General features: G+C 39.5%; 1 protein-coding gene across 2 annotated transcripts in view; it reads right to left on the reverse strand.

Moving 5' to 3' along the window:
- Window positions 1-19,583, reverse strand: part of GRM3 (glutamate metabotropic receptor 3) — a gene marked incomplete at both ends in the record, with an annotated part of 84,521 nt that overhangs the window by 27,256 nt on the left and 37,682 nt on the right. The gene's annotated exons all lie outside the window — the stretch shown is intronic.

A 19,583-nucleotide genomic window follows, 5' to 3' on the forward strand; every position in this document is an offset into this window, starting at 1 on the left:
TGCTTATGTCTGAATGATGCATAGACAAATTGTCTTAGTCAGATTAGGCTTACCCATATTGAAAAATAGATCCAAAATAGTTTAATGGCTCAAACACAATGGAATTTTATTTCTTCCTCATGCAGCAGTCTAAGGTCTTCATTAGTGGGTGTCTCTCCTCCACTTGGTGATTCAAGAACCCAGGTTCCTTATATGTGGAAGCTGTACCAATTGCTAGAGCCTTGTCTTCATCAGTGGAAGAGAAGGGGAGTGTGAAGCAGTTATACCTATTCCTTAAATTATTGACTAGAAATTAGTTACAGGACCACACCCAACCTCAAGAGAGGCTTGTGAATGTGGTTTAGCGAATGTGCCCAATTACAACCCTACTATGACACGAGAAAGTGGAATTTGGAGGACATTGCGATTTCTGATTCTTCAGGGATTTGCTGTCTTTGTTGTCTCCTCCCTGAGCTCTGTTCCACCATTTCTGAGGCTCACGTTGGTTCGCCCATTGGGAAACGTCTTATTGTTCTTGGATGCAGTTATTTTATGGAGGAAAAGCGCCCCTTGATTCCTTAATGAAATAAAACTTCAAATTTTACCAGATAGCCCTTTCCTGCCTAGGACCCATAGGTGCCCCTTGGGGGCTGGCTAGGTGGTTTACAGGAACATTTCATACCACATATAAAGTCTGTTAGTAAGTGTAGTCCCTTATACCAAATTTATTCCTCACTTATTATGACTTTTTTCTCTTAGTGATCTTGTAATATCACCCACCATTTGACTTGACTAACCTTCATCTAGCTTTCTGCCACTTTCACCAAACCAAACACCTATATCTCTGTTTATAGTGAGACAGAATGATATAGCGCAGTGGTTGGCAAACTCATTAGTCAACAGAGTGGCAAACCGCGGCTTGCGAGTCGCATGTGGCTCGGGAGCTGCAGTTTGCCGACCACTGATATAGTGGATGAGTACATGGGTTTTTATTTAGAAAAAGTATATGCGGTTCTCTTCTATGTCTTTTAATAGTCATAAGTCCTTAGGCAAATTAACTTTTCCATTCTGTTCCTTAATTTGTAAATTTTAATATAAGTGAAAATTATAAAGAAATATAAAAGTACTAAATATATTGATCATTTCCACTGATTTGTGACACTTGCAATATTAAATTGCATGATTTCAACTCTCTATGTTATAATGCTGTTTCTCTTGATCTAGTTCCAAGGCAGGATGATCTTTTTGCAATTACCATAGTTTTCCACTATGGTTTAATATATGTTAGGACAAGTGAACAAAGGAGTTGAAACATTATTACTGTATTTTCAGGAGTAAGAATCAATATCAGAATTCTTATGTCACATAAAACTAAATTTGTTTAGTCTGTGCTTAGAAAAATTTTATTTAAAATTTTACAATCTCCTTGCATATGTTACAAATAAGTAAAATGTCAAATATTTTAATGCACTTTACATCAAGTATGTAAGAACTTCAGATGTGTTATTAATTATTTTATTCTACACAATCAATCTCCACCAGTGTTCAGTTGATGTTATTAGATTTTCAGGAAAATATTTATAAAAGAAATGTGTTCTATCTTTAATTTAAATATTTCACTATTTTCACACAGCTGTTCTGGAATGTAAGTTTCTTAAAAGTAATGTGTTTAACAGGTGAGAAAATGGATTGTTTTTTGTGTTCTGAGCTGGTGAGGGTTACTGATAAGATTGTTGGCATGTGAGATAATTAATAAAAAACACTACAGATGTAAAACTTTCCTTTTACAAATCTTTTCTTGAAATCATCTAATATCATCAACAGAATATTGGGGGAGACTGGTTGTCTAGTTAAGAATAGCAAAGTTAATAACACATCTGAGGTTCTTACACTTGATGTAAAATGTGTTAAAATATTCAACATTTTACTTAATTGTAACATATGAAGGAAGTCCCTAAATTTTTAATGCAGTTTTTCTAAGCATAGGCTAGTTTGATATAATAAAATAACTCTGATATTGATTCTTATTATTGAAAACATAGTAATAATGTTTCAATTCCCACTTTTTAAAAATTATTTTAAAATGTTGAACATTAATACATTTTTAAGGATCCTAAGTAAGGAATATAGCTTTGGCTTTTACATAATGTTGCCACTATTTACCATGAGGTTATTTTAATATATCAGGGCAGAATACAGTCAGACTTTTCCTCCCTACCTTTTTATTTTGAAAAATTTCAAACTTAGAGAAATAATGAAAGAGAAGTATATGGACATATAGCATTGGAATCACCTAGAATTAACTATTTGTTAACATTTTGTCACATTTGCTTTATCTCTTTTTTTGTTTTTTTGCCAAAATAAATATTTGCTATTGAAAAGTATTAAAATATAAACTCTCAACATTGATATAGAGAAAGAGTTGGAAAGCTATGGCACATGAGCCAGATTCTGCCTGTTACCTATTTTGCAAATAAAGTTTTATTAGAACACAGCTTTACTCATTTGTTAACATATAACCTATGGCTAGTTTCCCACTACAATTGTAGAGTTGAGTAGTTGCACCAGATATTGCATGGCCCTAAAAATATTTACCATATAATGCACTCCACAAAACTTTTGCTCATTCTTGAAATAGAGCCAAGGGAACTCATATACAGCAGTTTGGAAAATAAAATAGGAGATAAAATAGGAAAACATAAATTGACAATTAAGGATTACCAGACATTTAAGTAAACTTCTAACCTGAAAAAGAGTGACTGAAACACCCAGAAAAAAGAAACGTAGAGTAGAAACAATGCAGGAAGAAAACAAAAGCTTTAAAACAATAATGTGCTAAGAGAAGATGTTGCATCTATGAGATAGGTATGGTATATTCTCGAAAGGAACATTCAGAGAAGAACGATGAACTTTGGAAATGAAATAGGAGAGAGATTCGATGTAAGGATTGAAAGATAAATTTGAGAAAATTCTCAAAATTTGACAAAAATGCTAAGATGTAAAATAAAGCAGGAAAATTAGTGAATATTTTGTGAAATTTGAAAATTCAATCAGCAGGAGTTACAGAAAGAGAGAAAGAGAAAATAGAGGAAGGACATTATCAAAAGAGTCAAAGTGGATGGACTTGGCCTAAGAAAAGATGAAGCAAGAGACTGTTACTCCTTCTTATAAACTTGCTAAATTCATGTAAAAATTTTGCTAAATTCATGTATTATTTTGTTAAAAGTAAAAAAATTATAAAATTTTAAAAAGTGCAAGGTCAGGCAGAAGAATTTGCCAAGTAAATTATTAAAATGAGACCGCTGCAAATATAACAAGTGCTTGATAAGTGGGTGATGAACAAATAGTACTTTTGGTAGAGTTTTTTTTTAAACTATAAATTAACCTTTAAATTTGTTTTGCTAAATATATATCAAAGTATGGTCTAGTGTCTAAATCATTTAAATACATAAAACACATTCAAGTAATACTTCAAAAAAGTGCATTATAAATTCTAAAAGATCCGTTGTCAGCGGAAGTGCCCTGATCTTCAGCTTGGGATAAATGGTTGCTGTGTCTGCACTAGAATGAGAAACAATGAAAGGAGAGCCAGAAGAAAAGGTAAACCATGTCTGTGAAATGTCCACATGTGAGAATAATCCCGTTTCTGAATGGTTATTCCAAATATTCCTGGCTGGGTAGTGAGGGGGCAGGAGAGAAAACCAAGCTCTTTCTCAGGTGCTGCTGGAGTCACTTCAAGGGACAGAGAAGCTTGAAGGCCTAGGGGACTGATCCTGTCACCTTCCCAAATCACTGAGTTACCTCTAAGTCAAATGGCTCACCTGGGAAATAGTTACAGGCCACTGAGCTATCACATGGTTCTTTGGAGATCAGGTTCTTTGGAGATCAGCTGCAGAGTTCTCTAGAGTGAGGCAACCCGGGGGAGTTTCCCCTTTCTCCAGTTGAATCTCATCAACGGAGCAAGAATCATTTGAGATGGAAAACAAATTCCTTCATCTTTTGTTGTTGCAACAGCATGAAAAAGCCAAACTAAAGGGAGAAGAACTGGGAAAATGGTGGATTCCGCCCCCGCCCCCCCCAAAAAAAGACCTCCAAAATCGAAATTTAAGCCCCTCGCTATATTAGTTCCTCACAACTAGGTCCCTACTGTACAGAAGGAGCCTTTCAAGTCAGGAAGATGACCTCTCAGTTTAGCTCATTATCTATTATCTGACCCCGGTCTCGCATGAATTTATTTGAGAAGTTTAATATCAAGATGACCAGTCCTCCTAGGGCCCCCTTGGTAGAGATGAGGCGAGTCTATGCCTTACAGATATCACAGGTCAATGGCACAAGAAAATTAAATCGGCTCTTTATTTTTTTCCTCTCAGACAGAAGTCCAATTAAGGTAAGACAATAATGGGACTCAACAGGCTTTCAGTAATGGGAACATAACTCCACTGCCTGGGTTCACGTTCATAAATACTAATGAAGATTGCAGAAACTATTGACAGCAACGTGGCTCCGGTTTTACATTTTACAACCAGGCCCTCACGGAGGTTTCTGTGAACTAATTTGATGAATTGGAATAAAGACATGGATGAGAAGACAGAAAATGGCATCTCCCTTGAAAGATCTTTTAGAGGTCAAGAGGTAAAGACATCAAAATCCTTTGACTAGAGCAAACAAAATCTTTTACAAGCATCAGGCAGCAGGGAGTTAGGAAAGAATAAGAATGACCCCTTGGTTATCCATAATTAATTTACCTACCAATTAGGAACAAAATTGCTGATGCATTTCCACAGTTATTTACCAACAGAGCATAGTTGCTGTGGCAAAGGACCACCTAGATGCCTTTGATGCTCCGTCTGTCTTACTTGTGCAAAATGCTCATTAAGTACCAATGGTGCACAGTGAAAGTGAATGTTTGAGAAGAGCATTCTAAAAACAATGTCATGACTTTGAAAAGAACTTTCTTTAGTTCTGAAAAGTTAGCATGGCTGACACTTCTAATGCTTCATTATATATTCTATTTGTTTCCCTATGTAGATTCTACATTTTGGTGCTGAAATTTTCAATACTCAAGGCAGCTCAGAAAGGAGCAGGTTACTCTTAGAATGATGAATGTGGAGGCAAGGCACAGACAAAATAGCAGTGAGAAAAAGTTATACAGATTCTGATCCCCTCTGCCTCTCAGTGCCAGGAGAAGGCTCGGGGCCCCCCTCTGCTTATTTTACTGATTTTAGCTGAAGTCTCATGGTGGCTACTGCATCTTTGGTTAGGGGCCCTCCCTAATGTGAGCTAATGCTACTATCACATCTTTTTCTGCCCTCTCTTCCCCAACTCCTGCCCTCCCTGTTACATCATCGACAGCTTTACTCACATCCTCTATGATGAATGTTTAGATTTTAAAAAACATTTAATTGAAATACATATACAAAAAAGGGTAAAAATAAGAGAATTATCACCAACTGAACATTCCCATGTAACATTATGGATGTTAAGCAATGGAGCATTGCCATTGTTCCTCCCCTATCTACCCGCCCTTCCCGAAGATAACCACCACCATACCTTTCAGTACTAACATGTTTTGCCTGATATTAAACTTTATATTAATGTAATCATAAAGTATGTATCATTTATTTTAGTGAGATTCATTCCAGTAGTGATGAGAAGCTATAATTGGTGTATTTTTATTGATGCATAGTATTTTATTATATGCATGTGCCACAATTTTTTTCAGCCATGTTTCTATCGTGGACATTTGTGTGTTTTTTCTTTCTTTAAGTCTGCAGCCTTTATGAATAATGCTGTGTCTTTAGCTGGGTTATCCAGAAGCAAACCCAAAGACATAGAATTGAGTTCAAGAAGTTGATTTGGGATTTTACAGGGGAGTGAAGAAGTAAGATATAGACAGGAGAGGGAATCCAATATAGAGTGCGTCGAAGAGCACATGTGGGTCTCATTCTCACTGGGGTATTTGGGAAGATGGCATAGAAAGGGAGTTGGGACATAATGCCCCATCTTATTCACTAGCTTGGATGGGACAACTCTTATTTGTCATTGGCTGATGACTGCTTCAGGGTGGTAATGCCATGGCATTTTGGGCTTGGTCTAGGTACTGGCAGAGCACACCCCTGTGGCCAGAGAAAGCTCCCTTGCAGAGAATCAGTGGCATGTATGAGAACAGTGAGAGCTAAGAGGCTTTGGGTGAGGCACCGAGAGCATCTCCTATCTGCTGCTATGACTATTCCTGTAATAGATAATAGATGCATTTCTGTTGTGTGTGTGTGTACACAAGTGCATGTATGTGTGCATATGTACACAGTAGTAAAACTGCTATGCATGTGAGTCCAGTTGCCTTACTACTTTAATGTTGCTGCCTTTGAATTTTAGCCACTCAGGTGGAAAAGTAGTGCTTTCTCAAACCTTGTGCCCTTAGGCTACCAGCTCTCCCATCTGTCCTGACATAGTGTCCTGCACATTTAACTTTAAGGACATTGACTGTAACATACCAGAAAAGTATCTGCTATGTGTCTATCTCTTCACTAGATCCTAATCTTCTCTAGGCCAAGGACAATGTCTCATTCATCTTTGTGCTCTCATCATCTAAGGCAATGCTGGGCACATAGTAGGCGTTCCCTGATTGTTTTCTAAAGTGATTATAATACTTCAGAAACTGAATAGCATCATCTCCGGAATTTAGAAAACAAAAAACCAATTAAATATCAGTCTTAGGAAATGGGGCTCTGTCCTTATACTTTGATAGTTTGCTTTCTTACTATGCAGCCCACGTTAAAACCGTTGGTCTAGGGCTAGGCCAGTGGTTCCAGCTGTGGGTGGTTCTACCCTCCCTCGAAAACCTGTGGAAATGTATAGAGACATTGTTGGTTATCATGACTCAGGGTGGGGACCTCCACTGGCATCTAGTGGGTAGAAGCCTGGGCTGCTGCTAACCGTTCTACAATGCACAGAGCACACCCTCACGACAAGCAACCATGCAGCCCAATGTGTCACTAGTGCCAAGATTGAGAAATATTTCTAGAAACACTTAAATTTCTAGAAATATTTTGATAATCTCAAACCAAAAACACCTATGATTTCCTATGGTGTTATCATATTGAGGTTACTATTACCGAGTTTTGTGTTTTTTTCCTCCCTACAGTCATTTCCAGCTTACATACTCCCTTCAATATTCTCTTTCAAAACCCTCACTTTTCCACCTTCATCAACACCTTTACTGAACCCTGGCCCCACTTTACCTGCACCTCTACCACACGCCCCATTTCACACAGGTCCCCATGGTTTCCTTTTATTAATTTCTGAAAAATCAGTCAACTCAGCTGGATGGCTCCTTACTGTCAGTCACATTCTAGGAAAGAAGCGATTTCTTGTGTGTAGCTGGAGTAGGTGTCATGTCATACAGTCGCCCCTCAGTATCAGCGGGGGATTCATTAGTTCCAGGACCCCAAAGGGCACCCAAATCCGCAGATGCTCAGGTCCCTTATGTAAAATGCAGAACATTTGCATATAACCTATATTTGCATATAGACTACCACAAGGTACGTCTATACATCACTTCATTCATGTGGATTCAGTGTAGTGCCTTGGCACCTGGCAAATTTAAGTTTTGGTTTTTGGAACTTTCTGGGATGTTTTTTTCTAAGTATTTTGAATCTGATGGTTGTTGAGTCAAGATGTGAAACTCGTGGATATGGAGGCCCTACTGTACACCATTTTAGAACAGACTCACAACAAGAGTAGCTGTTTGTGGGGAGCATCAAGTGGGGTCTCGGTGGGATTTTTCTCCTGTTTAATGTGCACAAACCCAAGCACCCGAGAATGCGGTGACTGCAACACTCACCAACGGTTTTCAATTTTGTGAAAAGAAGTTGTACATTCTGAGGACAAATTTCATCTGTCCTCATGTTTTTAAATGTGACTCTGTTGAGTAGTAGAGCATACACTTTTTTAAAAAGCGGGGGTGGGGGGTGGGGCGGGTGGGGGGAAGAAAGACTTGTCAAAACTACGCTGGATGGAAGTACATATCCCTGTCTTAAAAGAAAAGGTGTGTGTTTCCCATTGTTCTGCCCTTACATCACTTCACCTGCTGTGCTATGGATCTAAATGCCGCAGAAGAGTGAGCTGTGATGTGGACAGAGGTGAAAATGACTGAGAAAATCCCTGTCAGAGAGGGGCTAGTGAGTCAGCAGTGCAAACTATTCAGAAATGCATTTGAAAAATGGTAGCAGAATTCATGTTCTGAAGAACAACCGCAGGAACAAAAATACTTAATAAAATGAGCTTTCCATTTTTCAGCAAACAATATGCTACTTTATATAAAAAGCAGAACAACAGGAATTCGATTCCAGAGATAAGCACAGCAGCTTAGCATACAGTGGCTGGAATTCTATGAGTGAAGCAAATTAATTTCTATTCTCTTGCCTTACGCATGCATGGACGTGCATTTGACTCTCTGTGTAGTAGCATGTACAGAGAATAGAGGGAAAATAAATTACTTCTCCTCCCAGCATGCAGGTCTATTGTCAGGTTGTCATATTTTTCCTGAGCCACTGTAGCACGGCATGGTCTCCTGTCTTCACAGAGAGGGGCTGCTTTATTGAACCACAAGATTTTAAGGGACCTTGTCAGGTCATCAAACACATCTACACATTGTTAAACAATTCCAAACCCCATTTCCTGAAAGAGTTTCTTTTCCACTGGAAATAACTAAGGTGACAACATTCCAAGTAACAGCTTTACATTTTTTCTCCTCAATTTGCGCCAAAGTTTCTAATTTGAATTATTCAAAAAATAACAGTGTTAAGGGTATCAGAAATCATTTTAGCTCATATAAATCTTATTTCCACTCTTCCTCCAATCGTGTTAAATTAATAAAGTAGAAAAAATTAACTTGGTGATAAAGCCTTAACATATCCCTTTAGAACAACAATTATATATAATTCCATAATATATTCCATATAATATGTACTTTGTTATACAACATACATTAATTATAGATAATATAGTATATGTATATATTTATATATTACATAGTATATTAAATATTTAAAATATATTAATAAATTATACATAATATATATTAATATATTAAATACTATATAATATATACCTATACAATATACTAGAGGCCCGGTGCACAAAATTTGTGTGGGGGCGTGGTCCTTCAGCCCTGCTTGCACCTTCTAACAATCTGGGACTGCTGGCTCCTAACCGCTTGCCTACTGGCCTGCTTGATTGTCCCTAACCACTCTGCTTGCCTGCCTAATCGCCCCTAACTGCTTGCCTGCCTGCCTCATTGCCCCTAACTGCCTCTGCCTGCCTGCCTCATTGCCCCTAACCACTCTGCCTGCCTGATCGCCCCAACTGCTCACCTGCCTGATCGCCCCTAACTGCCTCTGCCTGCCTGCCTCATCGCCCCTAACCACTCTGCCTGCCTGCCTGATTGCCCCTTATATTACACTTTTATTATTATAGATAGTTGTTATGCTTAAGTAATATGTTAGGGTTCCATCACCAAATTAATATTACCTTTTATAAATGTATACATATATGTATAATTTTCTTGCTTAAATTCCTGTATGGCAATTTTACTGAAAAATCAGGGGATAGGGCATTGCTAATACCTAGGACTTCAATCAAAGTCATCCTTGAAATCAGTGGAGAAAATGATGACATTTGCATATCAGCATTCAAGCAGTGTGTTATAATGACATAGATAGAAGAACCTTGGGGCTCTTCCACTCTTTTTCTCTCCCCCTTTTTTCTCAGCATCCTTGTTCCCAAGACCTAAGCTTCCTATGTAGCCCTAAGCAAAACCAGTTCCCATTAAAGTACTACATTCTGTTTATGTTATTGCTTTCAGGGATATTCATATTGAAGGAGAGCCTAGTCCCGGGATCAGATGAAAGGCCGTTGCAGATAAATTACTGATGATGGCATTGGATATCTCTGGAGAAAGAATTTTGGGCAGAAGGTCTGGGCAGCTTTCCTAAAATGTTATCCTTTGGGGTTTAGTGTTAGCCTCAAGGAAAGGGAATTTCTGCTCCTTAGTTGCCATCCTTTCCCATTTTGTTTTTCTCTTCCACAGGGGAGAATTTGCAGATCTGGTTGGCGAAGGCTAACATTCACTGACTGGACTATTTTTCTCTCATTGTCAGTATCACCGTACTTAAGAGAACAGGCAGATGCTCTCCTGCCTCCTGTAGACTGACAGAGGGGCCAACTTCTCAGGACCAGCCTCGGCCACCTTCATGCCCACTTGGCACTGCCAGTCTCTGGGTTGTGCAGACTGAGGGGCACTTGCCTAGCAGCTCTGACCCTCTCTATCCCCCCCCCCCCCCCCCCGCAGCAGGTGGGGAAGGAAGACCTGCCACTCACTACGCATACAAGTGGTATGGATGTGTGGGTACGTAGGCTTGGAATCTGCTCTAAGGCCTTAGCCATTAGACCGGGGTTGTGGGAACCCAAGCCTTTTTGGTTTGTGGTCTTTGCCCAGTATTCTAGCATTAGTATCAGAGAAGGCTTGTACTGGGGAGAAGGCTGAGGTAGGGGGTGAGATCAGGCACTTGCTCAGTTATTAACAAGAATTGAAATTAGTTTTCTTTTGGCTCTTGATTCTTACGTGTTTGCAACCCAGGAGAAAAAAAAAAAAGGAGAAAGTAGGATTTGGCACTTAATTCCATCCCAAAGCCCTAAAACCCCATACAGAGATAACAACTTACTTTTTCCATTAGTTCTAGCTTATAACATATATGGAAGAAAAATAACAGGGAACAACAAAGAAAGGGAAGTAAAGCTCAATTTTTTGAAAAAAAAAAGATTTAATGATAGCAATGAAATTTCAAACGTTTGTTTTCTTTCAAATTGGAGTTACAGGGCAAAGGCAGGTGTAGAGAGGAAAAAGAGAATGAAAAAATGTTAGAGGAAGCTGAGAGACTGGGAGGAGGATGGAGAATACTGGCTGATCTGTCTTTGACCCCAAACTGGATATTGATGGCTGCTTTTACCCTAATTCTGGTTCTCACTGCAATATGTACAATATGAACAGCACCTCAGGTGATGTCTGACATACAGGGAATACTAAGTAATAAGGGGCCATTAGCTACTATGACTATTGTGATAGCCTCCTGGCAGACTTCCTGTGCCCAGTCTCTCTCCCCCTTTGTTTCCTGGTTCGCATTCCTCTTAAAATGTCTTTGTTACCGCAATCACCATCACTTCATTGCATGAAGGCCTAAATGGCTTTCCTGTTACATCCAGCAACGCTGACAATTTTTGTTTGTTCTTTTTAGGTTAAAAATAAATGTTCAAATGAAAAAAAAATGTTATGTGATCAAGTAATAAACTGGATTAACAAACCAAAACAGGTTTCAGGATGTAGGGTTAGATCTTAGAGCATCTGATTTGTGAATTGCCTTGACCATCATCCAGAGATTGGTAGGGCATAGAGCTTTCCCCAGGTTTTAGACGATCAAATTTTGTTTTCATTTATTTACTTTATTTAAGGATGCCCAATATCTCGCGCATTGGTGGATCTTGGAGATCCATGCCGCAGGCAATGTATCTCCATGAATTTCAAAGTCCTGGGTAATCGGGCCCATCTCCCCACTCATGCCTTTCACTCCACCCCTTCACAACCCACAAGGAAACCTGACTGCCCCCTTCCTCTGTGCCATGTGCAACCTGCACTGTCCCTCGTGTGCTTTACTCACATGGTTCCCTGTGCCTCACCGGCCCTTTCCTTCTGCAGTTCCTGTAAAACCCGAAGACAGATCGCACCTTTGCCCTGGGCTGTGTCTCAGCTGAAAGCATAAGTCCCCTCTGGGATCCCACGTACAACCTTCCTTTTCTTGGGCACTGACCATCTTTGTCTCGCACTGTCATTTTTTTCCTGCATCCCTCTCCCATTACTATCTTTTTCTCATGATGTTGTGAGCGCCTCAAAGGCAGAAAACAAACCTTATGCCCCTTTAAATAGTAATGGCAACCAGGGGTCGATAGGCTAACTTCAACCTGAGAAGTATGTTTTATTTGTCCTCCACTGTGTGTTCATGACATCTGAATTCGTGTTATTTACTCACATATCGGGAGAAAAATTTGAATTTCTTCATTTCGTCAAACGTAGGAAGACCTGGTGGCCCTGGGCCTTCACTGCACGCCAGGCATGGTTGGCGGGAGTCCTGGTTTGGCCGCTCCATCCTGGAGCTGGCAAACCCCCTTGATGATGTGTTTGAATTCCCGCTGCTTAAACATAGGTCCTCAAAAAGCAGTTGTTTTAAGCCATGTATACTCACCGCACAAATATCAAAGGAGAGAGGAAAATATCTCACTAGTTAAAAAGAAAATTATAGATTTTTTAAATCTTATTTTCTTTTTCAAATGAGGAGAGGGGGAATAAATTAAGAAATTGTTTTTGGGGAGAATGCGAGTAAACAAGCGATGCTTGGCTATAAATGAACTCTCTTCTGGGGCCCCAGAGCCTGTGAGTACGCCTCTAGCTAGCAGAGTATGAGTCACCCTCAGTGAGTTGTTTATTTGCTCTGGTTCCCTGTCTAGACCGAGAGCTCTAGGAGGACTGTGCTGTGTCATGCACCCCTGTCCCCTGGTTCTGCCTGCCTGCTTGTGCTGCAGCCGCAGTTTCATCCCTCACTAGTCACTTCACTCATTTGTGATCGGCGACCCAAAGGAGTACAGGGAGAATTAAGCTGAGAGTAGGCAGCGCAGTGTCTACCACAAAGAAAGTGCTCCAGCACTCTTGGCTTGATTATTCGAGTGCCTGCCTGCTGGTAGGTCCTCAATGAATGTGTGTGAAATGAATGAACTCATGAATAAATGATGGAGTGAATGCGTCCACCATTGTGTAGCCACTGTGTTGACAGCCAGCTGGTTTTCTGAGCCTTGATTAAATGGCTTAGGTCTGTTCAAATCATTATTATATGACACATAGGAGTTCTTTGGATGCAGACTTCACTTATCTAAAATAGCTTAAAACGACCTCACTGTTCGACATAACCTATTTCTTCCTAGTTAAAAAAAAAAAGAAAAAAAGCCTTTGCTCTTTATTCAGCCTCTTACCATGGGGTATATTATCTGTAATATTGCCCTGTTTGCCAAATTGCTAATGAATTAACTGAGCCCCACCCCACAATTTTGCCTAATTACATCTGCTAGAGTTGTGTATCAACACACACACACACACACACACACACACACACACACATACACACACACACACTTGTAAAAAGCTAAAGGTAGTGAAGAAGTGTAGGACTTTGTCTACAGGACATACTTTTGGAAATAAGGAAGAAAGAAACAGTGACACTGATTTCTGCGCCTTTAGAGACAATTTTGCCAAAAGGCAGGCTTTCGGGGATGTTGAAGGGGGAGATCCTGAAAGGCTGTAAGCAGGTGCTTTGGGAAGCTTGTTCTGGTCTGGAGGAGCACAAGCATGCTTTCCTATCCCCGTGCTTTATCTCGGAGAACCCCATCAAATATCTGATATCAGAGATTTGTGCCTGACACTAAGAAATGTGTGCTGGAGGGAGGAATAAAGGAATCAGAAAAAGATGGCTATGAGGCAGAAAGCGAAGAACCTCAGCAAACATCAGCTGATAAGTTGCTAAGATTCTTATAAACATACTTTTCATGCACCAAAGGGGTCCCTCAGCCTGGCCTGCGGGGATTGGGCCCAAATTGGCTCTCCAACATCCCCCGAGGGGTCCTGGATTGCGAGAGGGCACAGGCCAGGCTGAGGGACCCTGTGCACCGAGCCTCTTGTATGCATATAAGATCTTTGGTTAATCTCTTCCCACCCTCCCCCTCCCCCTTTTCCTCCGAAATTCATGTCTGTTCCATGTTTCCATGCCTGTGGTTTCCGCTCCTGCATTGAGCATCTGTCCCCAGGTGGTCAGTGCACGTCATAGCAATGGTTAGATGGTCAAACGGTTAGCCGGTCACTTAGGCTTTTATATATATATATATAGATAAGGTAATAGGCTATTATTATGGTGCTATAAATATGGTCATAACGCTTTACAGGAACCTCAGGTTAGCACTTCAAAGCTGTCATCAGAAAACTAAAAAAAAATGTTTGGTCCATCAATTTATTTTGTTCATTATATTCCACATATGAGTGAGATGTCTTTCTCACTCACATATGAGTGAGATGTCTTTCTCTGACTTATTTCGCTTAGCATAATAATTTTCAGGTCCCTCCATACTGTCTCAAAGGGTAAGAGAGCCTTCTTTTTTACTGCTGCATAGTATTCCATGGTGTAAATGTACCACGGCTTTTTTATCCACTCGTCTACTGATGGTCACTTGGGTTTTTTCCAGATCTTAGCTATTGTAAATTCTAAAGTAGATACAGAGACATAGAAGCATAGAATAGACTGCAGAATCTCAGCGGGAAGGCGGGAAGGGTGGATGGGTAGAAAGAGATCAACCAAAGCACTTGTATGCATCTATGCCTAACCCATGGACACAGACAGTAAGGTGGTGAAGGCCAGTGGTGGGGGTGGGTGGGGGGAGGCTAGAAAGGGTCAATGGGGGAAAGTATATGTAATACTTTCAACATAAATATTTAATTAAAATATAAAATAAAATTACAAAAAATAAAAATAAATACTGATTTCATATAGAAAAAAAAGTGCTTGTAGATTGTCTGCTTGTATAAGGTACTCAATACATACTACCTGCTGAATTCATTTGTAAAATTCCAATTTCAGGTATTCATTCTGTTATCTATTTAAAAATAATGACTTGGAGACAAGGTACCATCTCACCTCTCCACCCAGGCACCAGGAGTGAGCCCCTCCTGGAAGTGAGAGTGCACCCTGCTGTGCTGTAGGTGCAGGACTGGTCTATTCCATTCATGACAAGCCACACTCCTAGTTATTTTTAGGCAAAATCATTTGAGGTTTGGGTTTTGACTACTCAATCTTCTTTTCCACAATATTTATACTCTTTCCAGATGTTATGAGCCAGATACCTTTTCCACATCAAATCTTGCCCACAGAAAAAGGTGTGATTATGGATGACAGAGACTTGGGGTATGCATTTAAATCATGTGAGAGCTTGCTCACAGGGTTAATTTTGTAAAAGTCTGCAGTCATATTTTAGAAGACGAAGCCTTTATTCTAGTTAATGACACTGAATATGGTCATCTGGGAACGATCGTTTTTGGAAGGGTGGGAAGAATATATTCAAGGGCAACAAGGATTCTTTCTCAGGTTCAGGTCCACCTAGAATTTAGCAGATACCATCCTTACATAGCTACCTTCTAGTCCCACTTTACTTTGATTTCAGAGTACTTTCTGTGGAGTGTGGAGTGAAAAGGAATTTTGTTGTTTTTTTTTTGACTATTTTGATTGTAGCAAGTACTTTCTACTTCAAAACTAATGACACAGCTTGGGAAGGGGGTGGAGATGGTTTGTGATTTTGGCCTTCAGGGGTTAGAACATTATATTTTGGATCAAATGCCTCTGAGTAATTGCACTGCAGAAAGTGTGGTTTTGCAGCAGTCCATTCTCTGGTTGCTGGACATGGCCACTGTGATGTGTCTGTGCCCCGAGGCCTGCTGGGCAGCCTGGCCTAGCCTCAGCTCAGCTTCTCCATCTCTGATCGTTGCTGCTACAGTGGTCAGTTTTCAATACTTTTCTTCAAACAGTTCCAAAATGGCCCTAGGAACATTTCTTTTGTTGCCTTTAAGGTGTATGATTGTCCTTGAATGCACTATATGGTAACTTTTGAAGCACAAGCAATCAGCAGTAACATTTTTAAGGTAGCAATTGGAATAAATGTAAAGTCCTATTTTTTTGAAGCTTCTCTTGATAATGCGTGATTTGAGAAGGAAAAAAAAAATTGCAAAAACTTTGTTTCAGGAATAAAGGGAAAAGGTGGAAAACGAATTCCGCCCCCTTAGATGTACTGCTTCCCACACATGCATAAAGACATACAAACAATGACAGCTTACTTTCTGCTTTATTTTCATCCAATGAATTCAGCAAATGGCATCAAGTATCCCTGGCTGTGATAATTGCCATGTAAAGGAAAGTGTTCTTTCCCGTGGAGTAGCTGGAGCTGTTGGAGCGGGCTCGGCAGGGGTACAATTTACAAGCGGATATATCTTACAATCAGGAAGTCCGAGACAGATGCTTAGGGGTTATTGCGTGATGGCAGGGGGATAGCCCAAGACTTCTTTGCCCAGCTTAGAGTTCTGATCAGTGAGATAGGGACTCGGTGCCCAGAAGAGAAATTTACTGGCCAACAGTGTACATCTACATGCCAAGAAGTGGACCCACAGCAGCGGCATTGCTGGATCGGGCCTTCCTTTTATTGCTAAGTGTATTTAGTTTCTGGAATTCTAGGTGCTCCTGGGAAGTGACTAAGGCTGCAGACATCTGCTGGGCATTGAGGCGTTTGGCATATATGCACCTTATTTTATTGAATAATAAATGCCCTGTTCTAGTCTACTGTACACCTCCTCAATAGTTCCTTCTTATAATTATATAAGGAAATAATCATAAATTATCTTTATGCTTACTGCCACAGATGCATCGACTTCAGTAGAGCTATGTACCTGCTCTTGTACTTTATGTATATCATGTCATTCAATTTAGCCCAATAAAGTGGGTGCTTATTGACATTTGACAGATGAGGGAACTGAGCATGAAAGAGACTGAGTCATGTGACTAGTTAGTGAAAGTTTCAGAACCAAACCCAGGTCTGCATGGCTCCAGCACTCATGTTTTTAACTATGGTCTATCCTACTCTACTCTGACTCTTGGATCCCCCAGTCTATTCTGCATGTTTATGGTGCTTCCATAAACACTAAATGAGTTTATTTATTATAGTCATTGTCACATACTGATGTAGTTGTCTTGAAACTATGTCTTATTCATCCTAATATTTAGCACAGTAAGAGGCACATTTCAGAAATTGCTCATTAAATGAATGACTAGGCATGAAATGCAAGACCGGTATTTTAGAAAAAATAAAATAAACACCTTCACAGTGTGACTTGAGGATTTCTATAAATGGATCATTTAAGAAGGAATTCATTTTTCTGCTGTCACCATGGAAAGCAGTGATCCACACTAGAAGGAATGCCCTGGTCTCTAAGGAGACAGACCTAGGGTGTGTGTGTGTGTGTGTGTGTGTGTGTGTGTGTGTGTGTGTGTGTAGCGCATGGTTTACTTCAGTAGATCCAAATTCCCTTTCTGGCTCTAGGCTGCATGCCTAATGTTTTCTGGATAAATTTCATGTTTTTTGCTTTAAGCATCTCATTTATTCACAACTTTGAGGGCATATTTGTGAGTTTTAATTGTGAACAATTTAAAAATTTCATCCTTTTAATTAGGCTGAAGGGTGAAGTTTAGAAGACCCTAAATTCTTTCCATATAGCAATCCCATGAAGTAGGTTCCATTACTATCCTATTCATGAAAGCAACTCAGAAAAGCTTAGAAGATTTTTCAGCCTAGCAAATGATTTCCCTTTAGCTGAGACTCGACTCCTCATCCCCAACAATTGATTCTCCACACTGTAGGAGCACCAATAAATAGTTCAAACTCCTCAATTAGGAGACTTGATGTCTTTGACAATGTAATACTTTTACCTATCTCACAAATGTTTAACTATTCCTTCCTACACTTTCCTTCTCCCCAACATCTGTCCCTACCACTTCTATTCCCACCTCATCCTTCTTAAGCTCTATGCTCCACAAGTACTGAACAAGTTTTTATTCCCCGAAAGTTCAAAACTTTTGCCTCTGTTTCTTTGCATATGTAATTTCCTTTGCCTGGATCCCTCTTTATTCATTTTTATTTATATCTCAAGACATGTATTATTTTTTTTGCTGACTCCCTAAAATGAGAATAAGTGATACTTCTTTGTATCCTCATAGTATTCAATTCTAACCTCAATTCTTTCATTTACTTATTTAACACTTAATAGATTCTAAGGCTAAAAATGTGAAAAACATACTCGTGATTCTTGCCTCCTTGCAGATTACCCTAGTGGACTACAAACAATTAAGCAGATAATATAACTTCAAATTGAGATAAGTGAGTTGCTATGACAAAAACTAAAACTAGGTAATAGTATAATGTGGAGTCATGGTAGGTGGGAGGATTCTTCAGGTAGGGTGACCAAGGAAGGCATTTTTAAGAAAGTAATATTTGAGCTGAACCTAAAGACAAGAAGGAGCCAGTCATCTGAGGCTCTGGAGGAAGATTGTTCTAGATAGAACTGTGTGATGTTGAAGTGGCAGCAGAAGACTGCTTCCTACTGGGTCTTACAGATTCTAGTAATGTGTTTGGATTTTATTCTATCATCAATGAAAAGTGTTGTGAGGATTTACATTTTTAATAGCTTACTCTGGTTTGATGTAGAGAATGAACTCTAGGAGAATAAGAATGGATACAAGGAAAATGACTAAGATGGTATTTCAGGGATCAAAGCAAGAGATGAAGGTGGGCAGTTTGGAAGAGGAGTACAGACAGTAAGAAGTAGTCAGATTTAGGATATATCTTCCGAGGTGGTGCTATGAATTAACATTGGGAGGAAGAGTTGATCTTTGGTTGATTATAGATTTTCACTGGAAGAGATGGATGATGGTGCCATTAACTGAGAAAGGTAGAGGAACAGCTGTGTACATTTTTATTTTGGCAGATGGGTGGGGGGGTGGAGAGTGAAAATAAAGAGCTTTGGATTGGATATGTTAAACATAGGATATTTTTTAGATATTCAAGATAAGATGGCAAGAAAATTAAACATCCGAATCCAGATAACAGCAGAAAGGTCAGGGATGAAGAAAAAAACATTTGTGAATCATCATTACACAGATAATGTTCAATGTTGGCGACTTTATGAGGCAACTACAGAGAGGATTGGCAGGATGGTGCCTTAAGCTGTTGCAACATTTAGAGTTTGGACACAGAATAAGCCTGCCAAGGAGGCTAAGAAAGAAGGGCCAATGAGGAATGGGAAAGACACAGACAGTTTGGAATCATGGTAGTCATAGAAGAACAGAGTTTGAAAAATATTAGAAGTCATAGAAGCCTAAAGAGAAACAAACAAGGAAGTGAATGGTTGGAGTCTCATCTTGAGGTAGAGATTGACATCTTTTTCAGCCTCAATGTGTAGGTACAAGGCCTAACACATAGTAGGTGCTTAATAAGTATTTACCAAATGGATACCAAAGACTAAAAATAAGACAACTGAACTCTGACAAGACTCAGAAAATCCAGGAAATATTTGCTGTTCCTTACACTGACCTTCAGCCTAAGTTGTACTTAAAGTTTCCTGTAATAGTTAACATAAAAAGTGATCAAAAGCAGGCCCCAAACGGCTCACTGAATAACATTCATTTAAAAATGATGGACAGCATGACAGAGGACAGTATACAGGAGGGAGCTGGGAAGAGTAACTGAGCTATATTTTGAGTTAATTTTATATTCATAAATAAGATTGGAATTGTAGCTCTGCTCTGATTCACCGCATGGAGAGTGAAATGGGAGAACTGAGTATTTCCCTACAGGAAATCCAAAACTAAAGATAGCATAGATAGTAATGGTGTTTTTGCTTAACTTTCACTAAGGTA

This window comes from Cnephaeus nilssonii, assembly GCF_951640355.1.
Source record: "Cnephaeus nilssonii genome assembly, chromosome: 12".
In the NCBI taxonomy this organism is placed as follows: domain Eukaryota; kingdom Metazoa; phylum Chordata; class Mammalia; order Chiroptera; family Vespertilionidae; genus Cnephaeus; species Cnephaeus nilssonii.